We start from the raw sequence: 15,875 nt of genomic DNA, 5'->3' as shown, positions 1-15,875 counted from the left end.
GTCGGGATTACCATACTGATATAACTGATGAATAATAGGCACTAATGATAAAAACAAATTATTATTTGACATTAGCGAAGGTCACTAGATAGATGAGGATCACGGAAACAGCAGTGACATTTGGAAAAGTTAATGAGAAGCAGCGAGGCAGGTCTCGCGCGCGAATTCATTTAACATATTTGGTGCGAGTATGCAACGCAACGACCCTCATCTCATTTTAAATGTTATGTCATTCTTCCTTAATCAGCAGATCTAATACCATAGCGTACACGCTATCAAGAACACATTTTTCATCATTTTTTGCTAACTCCTTCAAAAATATTTAAGTCATACTAATTATTTATTTATTTTTTTATCATATACATGATCTTAAATAGAAAGTAGTTGGTGTGGTGGAAACACAAACTGGACACAGTTTTTCTGTCCACCAGGACGTCGAACATATTTAAATAATTAACTTATTACATACATAGGCCAGTGACATACTATACATTATAAAATTTTTATCATTAAACCATCAAAATTGCACGAACAACGAACAACTTTTTTGGCGCCAACGTGTACTTGACAGACTGTAAACGTAATTAAATTTAATATATTGACAACGCATATATTATACATTAAAGTGGAATACAAGTTTTATTAATTTTTTTATAAATTCCCAAGTATATATTTTTGTTATGTGATTGCGGGTGATTGACCAGTAAAAAGCGAGGACACTAAATTAAATGTTGTGAAATAATTAAAAAAATAATATAATATGTATTATTTATATATTTATACAATATTCAATTAGCACTCGTTATTTTAAATTTTTGGTAGATAAGTGTTTAATATTCTATTGAGATTTAATAAAATATCATCAACATTTTTTTTCTGTGAACTTTTAGAATGTTTGACCCAGATCAAGACGTTTGGTAGGTGTGAAGAGCAAAATTATAAATTTAGATCAGGGAATCAAATATATTGAGGAAACGAATGTCAATGTCGAAGTGGTTTATGACTTTTAATTTAATAAGGCTAGGCATTTTATTATTAAACGAGTATTGATAGCTAACACTTAATAAATTTCACACGGAAAATATAAATCTTAATGTCACGGAACCATACGGACTCCAATAGTGTATATTTTTTGTATAATAAATTTATATATATATATATAATATATGCATAACGCATATGGAATTAAATATATGAACTATCGAGATCTTTTTGCAATATTAACAATGCAATCTCTGTACATAAACAGTTTCTCGTTTTAAGTAAACGATAGTCAAGGTTAGCATTTATATAATGTAAGTAATAAATATTTTAAAAAAATGTCCGCACGTGTATTTTTTTTAAATTAGATATAAACAGTTACAATAACAAAACGTCGTTTAAATAACATTCAGATAAATGATTCCACTATATATATATGTATATATAACGATATAATATATATGAAGGGTAAAATCATTGAAGAATACAATTGTTCTGTTACATAAAATAATTGTTCCATATAGGCAAGGACATACAACGAAGCCATCCGAATTAAACAGATTGAATTAACTAAACGTTGAGAAACCGGGCCACGTAGACGAAGGAACATGTAGGTTAATTAATTTAAAGAATAACGATAAATATTATGTAGGTAAAATAGCTAAGATTACAGGGACAACAAATTCTGACCCGTTTCATCTACCTACAGCTTGAAACCGAAAATGGAATAAGAAACAATTAATTGGTAGTGAATATATTGTACAGTTTTATGAAATGTGATTGGAACAAACTATACTTTTGGCATATGAGTCAGCAAAACTAAAAGTCAGTAACTGTCCCCGCAAAGCCAGCCTCAAGTTCAACGTGATTATCCCCCTTTCCCCTCTATGTCCACCCCTCTGGTTCTCCCTCCCTAACTTACGGAAACCGGTAATATATTTCCTGCAACTCGTGTGCCACGACACTGTAATAACTAAGTTAAATATTTACATAAACACTCGCAACTACGGTAAAAGTCTTACGTGTCAGCTGATCATTGAAAGTTGAAATAAAATATATTTTTAGATCTACGTTTACTCATTTGTTTAAGAAGGCCAGTATCCGTAGTACATTAATTTCCTCCGAAATTTTATGAGTTTATGTTATTCTTTAAGGTGACAAAGTCCAAGACAAGGCCCGGCCCAAGTAATGAACGCTAGTCCAAGGACTGGCGTTATTTTGGTCTTCCTATCATAGCATATCATAGCAGCAGCCAACAAGGAATAGATAGAAGTTTCGAAAAATAAATTTGAATGCCATAGCTGGAGAAGAAGAACGACCTAATCTATCCATCCAACCCAACATTTAAGATACAACCAAACACTAAACCCAATAGTTTTGTAATGGTTTAAATTCAATTCTTTATATTTTTTTGTGTTGTGTTACAAATATTTTATATTTTGAGGTTGGAAATATAATATAAAGGTTTAATAAATTATTTTTGTAAGAGTTTCTTAGTGGAAGATGTATCACAAGGCCGAAAAGTTCGCATGTACGTTCCCCTTTAACAATTTTTTTATTAAAAGAACTTGGGCTATACTGTTTCATCATCTTCACTGCATAATTGGGAGTGTGGTTGTTATTTATGATATTTAAGCCGCGAAAGCATAAAATAAATACTACTGGCATTTATTGAAATAGATGAAATTTTTTAAAACAGTTAGTTATTTGCATGAAGTCGCAACAATCGCCTTATGTATGCAACTGATGACCTATGCAATATAATACTAACTATATTCACAGTAATAAATCAAAGGACAGTGAGAGAATGTCAAGTGGAATTAGCGATTCGCGTCGCGGCCCTAATGAGCCGGAAACACATCGTCTGATTGACCCATCGCCGACCGGCAGCGGAACATCGCGGACGTCCGCGTCATATAAATTCACGCACAAACTTGCATACTCATAGTGGAGTCATTTTATATATCACATGACATAATGTATATAAAATGAGTATTGTATTTTTAACATCTGTAGGACTATATGAAAATATACCATTTTCACAGAGTAACTATATTATTGTTTACTAGTGGACCCGACAGACGTTGTCCTGCATGATATTTCAAGCAATTAGTAAAGCAAAGTATGAAAGTACCGACTGCAGCGCCATCTGGCGGGCTGATTTGTGAATCTAAACCATTCCCAGATCCCCTTGAACACACACAAAAAATTTCATCAAAATCGGTCCAGTCGTTTGAGAGAAGTTCAGTGACATACACACTCACAGCAAGACTAGCTCGAAATTTAAAATTAATATATTTTGTTACTCATGAATACTGCTTTTGTCTACACAGAGATTACGTTTTCTCTCATAATATACATATAATAGTGTTAGCCAGTAATGAGATATGACGGACGCAATTATTACATAAAAGAAAGACTTACAGCGAGTCATTAACAATTATAACGGTTTATTGTGTGTGACGCGCGAATGGTACACAAAATAACGCGAACTTTGGCAATGGAGGTGGCGTGGAGGCAGACACGTCATATAATGTATATCTTTAAAACATTATGAATGTAAATAAAAGTATGTAAAAACTTTATAGGTATTGTTAAGGTTATTAAATTATTATTTTATTTTTATGCGTCGAATTATCTTATCGCCACGAAAAATCGTCGAGCGGTTCCGGTGGCCATTTTACAGACTTTATCAGCAGACAAAATCATGCAAAATTGTAATCTAGGACCACACATTAAAATCAATGTTTTGATGAAATATATACAATATGTATATATATAAGATGTTAATTGCAGTCGCCCCTTTCCTATTGTATTTAAAACTTAGACAATTTTGATAACTTAGTATACACTTGTATAAAATATTTCATGTAAGATGTTATCAAATTTAAGTAATAAAATTAAATGATAAAGGTTAATCATATCAATAATAGATTAATACGATAAAAACAATAATTATTCATGGCCATTTATAAATGCCTAGTTCAATCAGTACCGCCACTATGAAGACAGTAGCTTGGCAGTTTTTGTAATTGTCATACTTTGTATATGTTGTGGAAGCCAACTAACTTAAACAAATAATTCGTCATTTGCCATGTTGCTGTTATCTCCGCATCGGTTTGTCAAGGTTGCCGAATGCAGTGATGGTGTATGGAACTTAATCCACTCCATATTTTTTGTTTCTCTGATAATCGTGTGAGCATTACCCACAATAACCAACTAGGGGCACTACCGAGGCAATATTGAGACACTGTATTTTCGTGTTCCATCAGATAATTCCTTAAAATAGCCTTCTGGAAAAGGAGTATGCTTTGATAACATTACTGAAAATCTTTTGATGTATACCACGAGAAGTCCTTAGATTTATATTGTAATGATTTTAAGTATTTTTTTAATTTTCTATCAAAATTAATTTACCATACGCAAACCTAGCGGTGATAATGAAGTAATAACCTCTCGTGTGTGGATATTATCCAAAACGAATTACGTATTAGGATACGTCACGAGCGTCGAGTCAGGTCTGTTACAGCTATTATGCGATTATCAAACTTTTACAAACATAAATGTTCTGTAAAACTATTCTATTACAAGCAAAATAAATATAGATTTAGTTACTCAAAAGCCTGAACAGAGGTGGCAATGGGCGGGGCATATAGCAAGATGCATAGATAAAAGGTGGACTTTAAAGACAACTATATGGAAAGTATCAGGGTAGCAGATATAGAAGTGTTAGCAAGAAGAGAATGGAGAAAGAAAGCCATCAATAAAGATATTTGGGAAACGATGTAGGAGGTTCGATCGATGATACTGAAGGACCTTAGGATCTAAACTGTATAATCAACATTTGCAAAAATTGAAAACAAAAGAGGTTTATTATTATTAGTCAAGAAACTATGAGAGATATTTTGATATCGGTCCAGAAGTTTATTAGGGCATTCGTTTCATATTTTGAGAAATATACTTTTTCCCGTTATAATAATATATTAGTTTGTAATACTAAGTATTTTTGTGTATTATAGAGAAAGGCTTATAGATTACTAACAACAATAAACATTAAAATTGCGATGTACCTATCAAAGATCAGTAAGATATGATAATGAATATATTTCTTTTAATTTTGATAATGTAAAGTACCAAAGTCTAATGTCACAATTCTGTATAATATTATTGTTTATACTTTGTGTAACTCGTAGTTTCCAAATAATTAGCATTTTACTACTTACTAGTTACTACACAAAATTACAGTAAATAAAACATACATTGAAATTTACACTAAACTTAAGAAATTAACTGTATGTTTGATTTGAAATAATATCAACTAGGCACGGAATCCTGATCATCTTCACTAGATAAAGGAGATAAAAAACAAATTTAATCATTTAGAGTAGTAGTGCCACTGAATTTTAATAGCATTGTATAAAACATGCTAGAATTGTAACGGTATCTTATAAAAATAGTATTAAGTAGAAAAGAGATGACAATCAAAACGTGCGACGCTGAAATCAAATAAAATATTGTTGTAATAGCAGACGTGCGCCGACGCAGCGTCGTGTAGTGACCGCATTCCGTAACCGAGAACTTGTCCCCGCAGAGCCTTTGTATTTCTAAACATTTTCCCCTATAAAAATGCCAATTTAGCTACCTCAACATTTGGACATTGATTTAATCATGCTTAAAACTTTGCTGGCTGATTATACGGGTGTAACCTTGTATTGACATAACCAAATTATTTTATTTTTAAGTGCGAAGGTAGATCGGATCTTAACTACTATTTTTTTTCAACAAAATTACGTCAAACAAACGAATGTCAGTTTAAATTTATTACAAAATTTCGGTCAATAGATAAAGAATACTGAACGTCGGCTTACTTAGCAATATTGGTACCTACTAGTCCTACATGTCTTGATTTAGATATTAATTTCATATCAAACAAAACTAAATTTAAAATAAAATGCTATTTGTAAGTACAGTAGAACCTCGATAACGTAAACCTCGGTAACATAAAAACCTCTGTTACTTCAAAAAATACTATGTTCCCTTCCCATCAGAGCCCAAAACCTCTATAACTTAAAATACGCAACCTCTATAACGTAAATAAATAATCTCTGTATAGGCCCTCAGTAACTAAAAGAAATGTTTCCACAACCTCTATAACATAAAATTGTTTGTGAATGAGTCATTTTATAAGAGTGTCAAAACAAATGGTTTCGGTATTTATTGCTTGCACGTGTTTACTAATGTATTGTTAACGTAAACAATACATTACCTATTGTTTGCTTTATCTAAATTCTTCAAAGCTTTGCGGCGGTTAGCTTTGTGACAACGACTTACTTGCATCATAAGTTAATGTGTTAATGTATTCTCCTCTCTATTTGTCATTGAAAATCAAATCGATTTAGAAACAGTGAATTTTTTAAAACAAAAGAAAATCACAGATTTTTTTAAGTAGACTAAACCTTTAGTTGTTGTTTTATTTTTATGTAATGTAAGTAATGTGAATAAATATGATTACATATTTAATTTTCCATCCTTCTGATGCATTCAAGTAAAAATGGGAGGAAGGGTACATAGAAACATGTACATACGTCTATATTAACCTTTACCTGACATAGAACCTTGATAACTTAAAACCTCTATAACATAAAATATTTTGTGTTTCCCTTGGACTTTATCTTATCGAGGTTCTACTGTAATATAACATATTTGTAGATAGTAAAACATTGGAGATAAAATGAAATATTAGAAGTGATAATCGTATAACCAAGATAGGTAATTCTAATTACATTAAATTAATGAAACAACAGCCTCAGAACAAGCTGACTTTATTGACAAGAAAAATTTATTCGCTATAATTTCTGCTAATGATAATAAATATTTAAAATGAGAGATCTTTTTCAGAGAACCCCGTATCTTGTGTACAAATATAATGCCGGTTCGACTTATTAATTATTTTATTTAAAGAATTTAGATCAAATAATATTATAAAAACTGTAATTATAATTAAATATTATTATTATAAAATTAGCAGAAAAGCTTGCAAAAACTAATAACCTTCTCTAAGAGTGTTATTAAATCACAATATAATACGCTGCTTGATAACATAACACACCTAATTTAGACTAGAAAAACAAGTAAAATTATTAACAAATATTTAAATATGTTTATAGATGCCGTCTAAAAACTAAACTATCTGAGACAATCGCATATAAACGCAAGCGCGTATAAAAACGACAAAAATGTAAAACTCCTCTGCTGTTTATTGCAATATTATAAACACATTAATGAATACAGGTGAAATTTAATTAAAAACTAAAAGTTAAAAATAGTAATATGTTTGAACGTACATATAAAAAATACTAGCAATGATAAGTAATATAGTCAAATAAATCACCTTTGTTTCAGCAATGTTGAATATTTTTAAAGAAGCGTAGCCAATGTATATAACACTCTTCACACACTACCGGGCACATAACCGGTATCTCACTTAACACTACTTTATACGTCAGTGTGACAGTGCGGACTGGCACTAACGGACTGACCTATCACCTACGAGTGAATAGAGCCTTCGTGGAGCGACCATGACGTAAGTTTTATCTGTACCATCAACTGATAACAAGCGATTGTACATGACAGTCGCCGCTCCGGTTTAGCACATACATAGTGTATCAGCAGAAGAAACTATTATATGTATTATTACATAGATTATATAGCCAAAAAGAGATAATTTGTAATAATCAATATACCGATTTTTAACGAGGCCCTCAAGTCAAGTCAAAAATCATTTATTCATATAGGTACGATGTACATTTATGAACGTCAAAAAAGAAATATACATAAAATGCCTCTAATTTTACATTTACTGCCAGTTCTCAAATCAAGGGCGTAGAACGTTAAGAGAAGAACTGGAAATAAATCCTCCGCCACTCTTTTTAATCGCTAAATTAATAGGCGCCAAGCGAGTACTTATTTGGTCTGCTGATAGCAAAATTGTTGCCTGTTATGTGACATTGTCATAACGGATGACGGATAAGCGTTTTTATTACTGGAAGTGGCTAAGAATTTGTTTTATTTTTTCAAGAACCTTACCTGACTATTGCTTTTAGTTTCGTTGAAGCGAGGCAACAATCGTACAAAGTTTCATAGTTAGATATTTACTTTTAAACAGTGATTTTAATCAAATACTTTATCTTATCGTATACATAAATCTATGATAGTAAGTACAATAAGTCATCTACAAATATTGTGTCGGAAAATATTTGTTTGTTTTAACTTATCAGAAACATACAAACACGCAAAGGAAATTTTAAATTACTTTTCTAAAGGTAATAAGGTATAATTTCGTAAAAGCAATTCCCATTATTTAAATTGTGAAAGGTCCCGGAAACTTCTAGAAGATCGATCGTTGACCTCGAAAGTAGCAAACCTAGAGGTCAAACAGGACCAGAGAAAGTGCGGAACTAGACATTAGGGTTATATGAGTCTATTTAATCTAGGTTCAAGATTATTTAATCATACGGAATACGTACAAAAGGAAATAAAAAATAATAATTAACTCTAATAAAGTTCAGCCCTGCGATTCTGTAACTCACTTGTTGAGACTGTTTTGAGAGCGACCGCCGATGCGAAAACCGCTGTGTGAGTTCGAAAAGTGAGTTACAGAATCGCAGGGCTGGCTTCGCACCGCTGGCCAGTTATAATTCTAAAATATGTTCATCATATATTCCAGAATAATTAATTATAATGTTGAAAGTAAAATTAAATCGGTCTAGTAGATGTTGATTCTCTTTATTATATTAATGTAAACAAAACCTGTGTATAATAAAAACCAGACAATTAAAGAGTAACAATTCTATTTAATTATCCGCATTATAGCAGTAGACTATAGATTAAGAAATAACTAGAAGTTATGCTATGAGTTATATTTAAAAGGATCTGTGCACGTTACAGTCTGGATTACTACATTTAAGTCTGCTGTACAACAATGATGTCTCACTCACATACGTGGCTTAGATCTTTAAATAAAACTAACTATTTAAACAATGATAAGATGGAACTATGGAGATAGAACATAGAATGCGGGAATTACTAAAACGATTAAAACATCGCTAGCTGACAAACGTATCAACATTACTTTTATATGAGATGGTAAATATTAGACATAGACATAACATATTACTAACGAAACACAAAATAATAATCAAAAAATAAATAAAAAAATGTTTTTAAGGAATAAGGTACTTGTGTGTAATGTGTGTGTGTTGTTATTGTAACTGGCCCTGGCTCAGCATTATGCTGTGGAGCAGACGTGTTCCACAGCGCGGGTCATTCTGCCAGAGACCACAACAGTTAGTTTGCGCATCAGACGCAAAGAAATGAAAAATGTTATAATAATAATAGTAGAAAAAATAATAATAGTAAAAAGTAACAGTGTACAGTCTAAGAAGAATTGAAGCAAAACCGTATGTATAGTCAGCGTTGGCTTAGTGGCTTCAGTGTGCCGCTCTCATCTCTGAGGTCGTAGGTTCAATCCCCGGCTGGGCCAATGGACTTCCTTTCTATGTGCGCATTTGACATTCTCTCGTACGATGAAGGAAAACATCGTGAGGAAACCGGCTTGCCTTAGACCCAAAAAGTCAACGGCGTGTCTCAGGCACAGGAGGCTGATCACCTACTTGCCTATTAGATTGATCATAAAACAGATACAGAACTCTGAGGATCAGGCCTTAAAAGGTTGTAGGGTCACTTATTAATTCATTCGTAAGTAAAGACAAATTAATATTGTATTTATTAACTTGACATAAGCAAGTGGAGTAGATGTTTTGAATAAAAATTTAAACATAAGCAATAAGATCTCAAAACGTAATGCATTGTGTAATAGACTCCTTGCATTACCTTGGTGTCAGTGTCGATGCCGGTTTGAACAAAGGTTAAATTAATGAAGGCTGCTTGCTATAGAGTATAGAGTATAGACTATATATCATGTTAAGTATAGATAGAATATATGAAATATATAAAAGTTACAGCTTTGGTTTTCATTTTTGAAACCAACCGTTCGTCGTTAGCACAAGGAAGGAAGACGGTATAAGGAAAACAAACCTAAACCTAAAGGAAGTGTCTGAAGGTAAGAATTAAAAGAAAGATGGAGTTTCAGAATATCTACTGATGCAAACCAATTGTTTCACTTATATAATATAATACTCTAGAAGTAAAACAATATATTAATCACATTAAACGAGGATCATAAAGAATGAAGTGGGTCAATCTTAAAAAATTACCCAGATGAATTTCAAAAGAGCATAATATGATGGCAATAATATAGTGTTAAGTGGTAACCCCTAAGTCCACACTCCTCGCGTTCTATCATCCGTTACACAACAGCTCTCTCCGCGACACGACACGACCCCTACACTATTGTATCATCTCATCGTCACGACATAATGGCGAAACACAAATATTTTATATGAGTCAATGATCGCCTACAACCTTTTAAAATTAGAAGTGATTTACTGATAAAAACCTTACTCAATACAAACATGCGTTGCCATCTTTTGTATTTCAGGAGACCTGATTTTGAAGCTGGTTCTATAAAAGAACTAGGATAATCGCGCAACGTAGGATTTGGATTAATTTTTTATTAGCTTAATAATTTCTTCAACAGATTAATTTAATAATATTGTAGCTTTTTCTATTCAATGTATTTTATTCAAGTTACTTTTATTAAATGTGGCTATAGAAGTTTGTATTTAAAAAATAATAAAGCCACTTTATATTGTTATAAGTAAAAGTTAATATACATGCTATTTATTTAACGTTATGGCAAAAGAATATAGTTAATAATTCTAATTATTATGCATGCGACTATCGCAAAAGGCTGCCCCCATCTTATCCGGTCCTTTCTTCACTAATTGTCTGTGTAAATTGATGTATGTTTACATATTATGTTGTGATAACCATTCGCTACTTTAGCTCATGTATATGTCACCGTAAAATTGTAAACACCGTTAGATTGTAATCTATCTCGCGAAATTGTAAACTGTCGGAAGATTGTCAACTCAACGTACTGCTTACAATTTAACGTATTATTATTCGATCTCTTTTGTAAGATATTTAATAACGCTCAAGACAGTTGTATCTTGATTTGAGATTTTTCTACTTTACCTCTAAGCGAGTTGAATATAAATTTTAAATTAATAATTTAAAGTTCCGTGGTATCTAGGTTATTAGGAAACTAAATGGAAAAAATATCAATATTTAACACACAATTGATGTGAAATTTGGCTTTTTGGGTCGTGGATTACAAGAGATCAAAGGTGGTTTGATGCATATTTTTAAACCCGTGTCTATAATGTGTTCATAAAAGAAAATTTTTATTTTTTTTAAGATAACTAAACAATGGGTCAAGTTAGGTCAAACGGCAGGTGGGTCATAAAATTAACACATTATATAAGTTTACGCACATTTGGAATCGTTTAGCAGTCATTAGCTATGTTTACCTTAATCAAAACTTGTACCTACTTTATTTCCATTATTTCTCTGTAGGAAAAATATCAGAAAAAACTCATTGAAAGTGTAATGTTTGGCCTAGTCGGTAAGCGTCCACTTCTTAAACAGTCATACTTTCGAATCTCAGCTATGCACAAATGGAATTTTATTTTTATGAGCAAATGTATGGCGAAGGAAATCATCGGCTGTTTTAGACCCAAAAATTCCAACAAGCACAAAAAGCTGGATCTGGTTCTTCCCAAGAACTCCAAGAAGTAAAAATATGTGGATGGTTCTTTTTACCCACTAATTAATTAACATATTTGACATATATACTAAAAACGACAATATATATCTAATGAATTAATAATATAAATAGAAAGTAAATTTAGTAAAAGCGTGTTTAAATACATATGTGTAAAACTTATTGTAGTTTTTAAATGATAATGAATAAAACACGAAAAATTACGTGTTTGCATAACATATTTATTTAGAAATGAATAATTCTTAAGAATGTGTACATAAAGCGGAGAAATTATTACTGCGCGAGTCGCGGACTTTCTGAATACACTCTACATAATGCCACGTATTTAATTCACGCAAGTTTTAAGTGTTAGCATTAAGTAATTTATATTCGCTTAGTTGTATACTCATATTTAATTAAATTATCTTACTATTAAATTTGTATCTAAAACGATTAATTGATTATTATTTATTGAGCCTAAATCTTCCAGTTTCTGAACCAGAGAGTCGATAAGTTTTTGAGTTTTGTTTACGTTTGGCTTCTCAGCAATTTTTTATATAATCAATCTCAAAAGATTTTGAGAAATGTCATTCCGAATGGGATGATGGAGTGAAATTAAGGGCGCGGCAAAATAACGATCAGGCTGGTTTTCTACGCTGGGTGCCCCTGCCCCACTTGGGGAACATGGGACTTTAAGTCAAGTATGTCATCCCGAATGGGGTAAATAATACTAACAGCATTCCAAGTAGCCTGAGGTGCGTTCAAATCCCGGTTGAGCATCTTCGGTTTATTTTCTATATGCGCAATGAACACTGCTCGCTCGCTGATGGAAAACATAGTGATACGACCATCAACCCTACGTCGAAAGACATAATTTATATATAAAATCTATGCAGTCTTAAATCGTAATTCACTGAAATAAGTTCATTTAGTTTCGTGAATGTCATATTTACTCACTTTCACCTAAATATCTAAATATCAGATATTAATTAGAAATTAATTTGTAAGTAATAACTTTTGACACATGTGTTCGAGTGGTATAAGTTTTAGAGTGTTTTTCTAAGTTCGGTATAATTATGTAATTTCTACAATTTAACTACGAATGTAAATTACGTAAATTAATTATTATTATTTATGTCGATTAGCTCCGAACACTTTCTTACATGTATGTAAATAGTAATTACGGCACAGTCAGGATGCATTTTATGTCGGATTAGCTTTCACCGAGTTCCATCTTCTATTATAAGTTTTCAACAAATCTGGCTGGCGTAAGTAAATTATCTTACAAGAAACTTAGTTCTCATTAGTTGTAAGAGATAAAATTAAAATGATATAGGAGAGTGTCAAAAGGTCATTTGTATACACTTCTATTTGGGCTAGATTGTCTTTTTATCTTTTTACCTGTCTGAAGCCGAAGCCCATCGTTATTATATATATATATATAATAACGATGGGCTATTATTGAATAAACATGCGTTATAAAATATATAAGCTATAACGAAAACAATTCGCGTACGCATAATATTTCGTTAACTTTTACTAGCGAACTAATTATAGAAGCGATAACACCCACATGTGACAAACAGCCGCTATTTATTTGGCCTAAAGGGAACTAGGCATTTCAAAATGAAATAGACGTTATGGCTCGTATAGATTAATATTGTTTATGTTCCTTTTATTTTATCGATGCAAGGACAGCTATATTTTGATGGCACTAACTGCTTGAAGTGCGTATATCCAGAGGTTAATATAGTTTACATCAAAAAATAGACTCAAATATCTTATGGATGTTTGCAAATCTTTATTAACGTAAGAAACCTTTTATATTTGATAGTGATAAGGTATTACCTGTTCAAGTGCAAATCGGCTGATTAAATACTATCTCTTCTAGATAGGTTTGCCTTATTTATCTCAAGTACAAGCTCACAACCGGAAATATCATAAATATATTGGAACAGTAAATAATACTTTACCAATGCTTGAAATTATGGATCAATGTTCTTTGGTATCTATCTCTGTTTAGAACTATTATTATAACGATACACTCAGAAAAGTATAGAAATTCTACAAAAACGGTAGAGGAAAATTTGAGTCCTTAGTTCCACGTATAATATTGAGTGTTATTGATTTTATCACGTATTCGTAATCTTATCTAAACTCATACAATTATAAGTGGTTTGCACTGTTTGTTTGGTATTTATTTAAAAGACATTTTTGGTAGACCATTTTCTTTAATTTGAAACCCACCAGGCCAAAGAATTGCTAATATGTAGATTTATTTAATACTAGCGAACAAAACAGATTGGCCGTTTAACGTTAGGTACTGGTTTCAATTTAACGACACAGTAGCCTTCTTAAATGAAAAGTTAAAATCAAAATTGTTTATTGATTTAAAATAATATACATCTCTTAAAAATTTCACGTAAGTCTATTCAAAAACTGATCTAAGAATAGTCTAGTATCTCAGTAGTTTCTCTTATGGAAGGAATACAATAAATGGCAAGGAATTAATTTGATTACGTATACCTGGTCTCATGATACCGTTGAACAAGTGGTTCCAATGAGCGAACGCACGGTCCTTACCCCGCAAACCACAATGCTATCTCCCATCAGGCAGCCATTATTTCGCATTCATTAATTATTTCTTCTAATACGAAGTGACGTGGAGATAACACCTAATCCCACTATTGAATTCGATTGTCTTTTCTTAGATTTACATCAAGAATATTTATGATCTTTACCAACTATGGCACGGAAAAAAAACATTCCAGACTTTATATAATTGAAAATAGTTTTATTATTTGAATTCAAGATATGATTGTAACCCCTCATAAGAAATGCGTAGTTATATTTTGTACGCCATTATTTAGTTCCCTTATTGATCAAACTAAGCTTGTAACAGCCAATTCCTGACACCTTTGTGTGCTTCTATTAAAGAAAACTGTATATTTTATTATTGAGGTCGAGATTGCATTGGTCCAAAAAATTAACTAGGAGAATCAAAACTTAAAGTTAGAGCTTGTCTCGACAGCTTTCAATTCACGCCTCTTACATCACTTGATTCTATCTTAGCCTAATTCTATTGTGCAAGTTCTTTCATATCGCCTCGCCGACGGATCCTTCTACAACCTGACGTCATCACAATCACTCAATCAGTGTTGTGCAAATCTTATCTTATCGTTATCAGCAGATTTCAAATGTACTCACAGAGTTTATTGAAACTATAAAATGTTCTTAATGGAAATGTGAACACCTCATTAATTTTTAATTTGCATACCTACTGCGCAGCTCAAAACGGTTTGTCTTTTTGTATAAATTCAAGTAATAGAAATAAGTTGCTAATGTGTTTTGAAAGTTATGCATCATTAATGCTAAAATAAGCTCAGACGGTTGGTCAGGTAATTATCAGTCGAGATCGAGGGGAGCACATGATATAATATAACTGGGCTGAGTGACTGACAATTGATACTTCCTTATATATACTAGTACACTTTGGACTCACCTGGTGGGTTTCTGTCAGAGTCGGGAACAGGTAAGGGGGCGCGCGTTCATACTCGTGCGGTCGATGACCCGGGGATGCGCTGGCGCAGGCGGCTAACTGTTCAGCGAGCGAGCAGGCAGGCCAGACACATACAAACACTGACACACTGCGACAAACGCAACCACTTCGCACGAAGGCACTCGGCTAACTGGCGAGTGGAGCAGGGAGCTTGAAAGCAGAGTTGCCAACTCGAATTCTGAAAAAGACATAACTATTAAATTACAAGAAAAATTATTAACAATATAAGAAATGCATAAGATATAAAAAAGACGCGGCTACTATTGGATTTTAAGGTTGTTATATATTCTAAACGGTGGGAGAATTGGTAGTACAATATTAAATATTATAAAAGATGATATTAAGCAACTGCGGATCCACCATATTATGATGATCTGATAAAACAGATAGAACAGCAGAATTTATAATTAGATAAGCAGTACTAAGCAAAATTAGTCCAAATTACATGCCGAGAGTCAAAACTCACAAGTTTTTTGATTACTAAATAATATTTAAAAATGATTCGTATTTTATCTTTTCACAAAAACCACGTATAGGGAGAGCAGACTACTGCACTACAGTGCTTTCAAGCTCAAAGCACTTATATCAATGGGAAAATGCCTGAAGTTG

The 15,875-nt window shown here is 32.2% G+C and overlaps 1 protein-coding gene across 1 annotated transcript in view; it reads right to left on the bottom strand.

Annotated features, from left to right (window-relative positions):
* Positions 1-15,407, bottom strand: part of LOC125059085 — a 31,182-nt gene extending 15,775 nt beyond the window's left edge. The window contains exon 1 of the mRNA XM_047663289.1: positions 15,210-15,407. The gene's annotated coding sequence lies outside the window, so the exon portion shown is untranslated. The remainder of the gene's footprint in view (positions 1-15,209) is intronic.
* Positions 15,408-15,875: the final 468 nt, after the last annotated feature.

The sequence above is a fragment of the Pieris napi genome, chromosome 2 (assembly GCF_905475465.1).
Source record: "Pieris napi chromosome 2, ilPieNapi1.2, whole genome shotgun sequence".
NCBI lineage: Eukaryota > Metazoa > Arthropoda > Insecta > Lepidoptera > Pieridae > Pieris > Pieris napi.
Note: the sequence above shows the minus strand (reverse complement) of the source record. Positions and strands in the feature narration are given on the sequence as shown.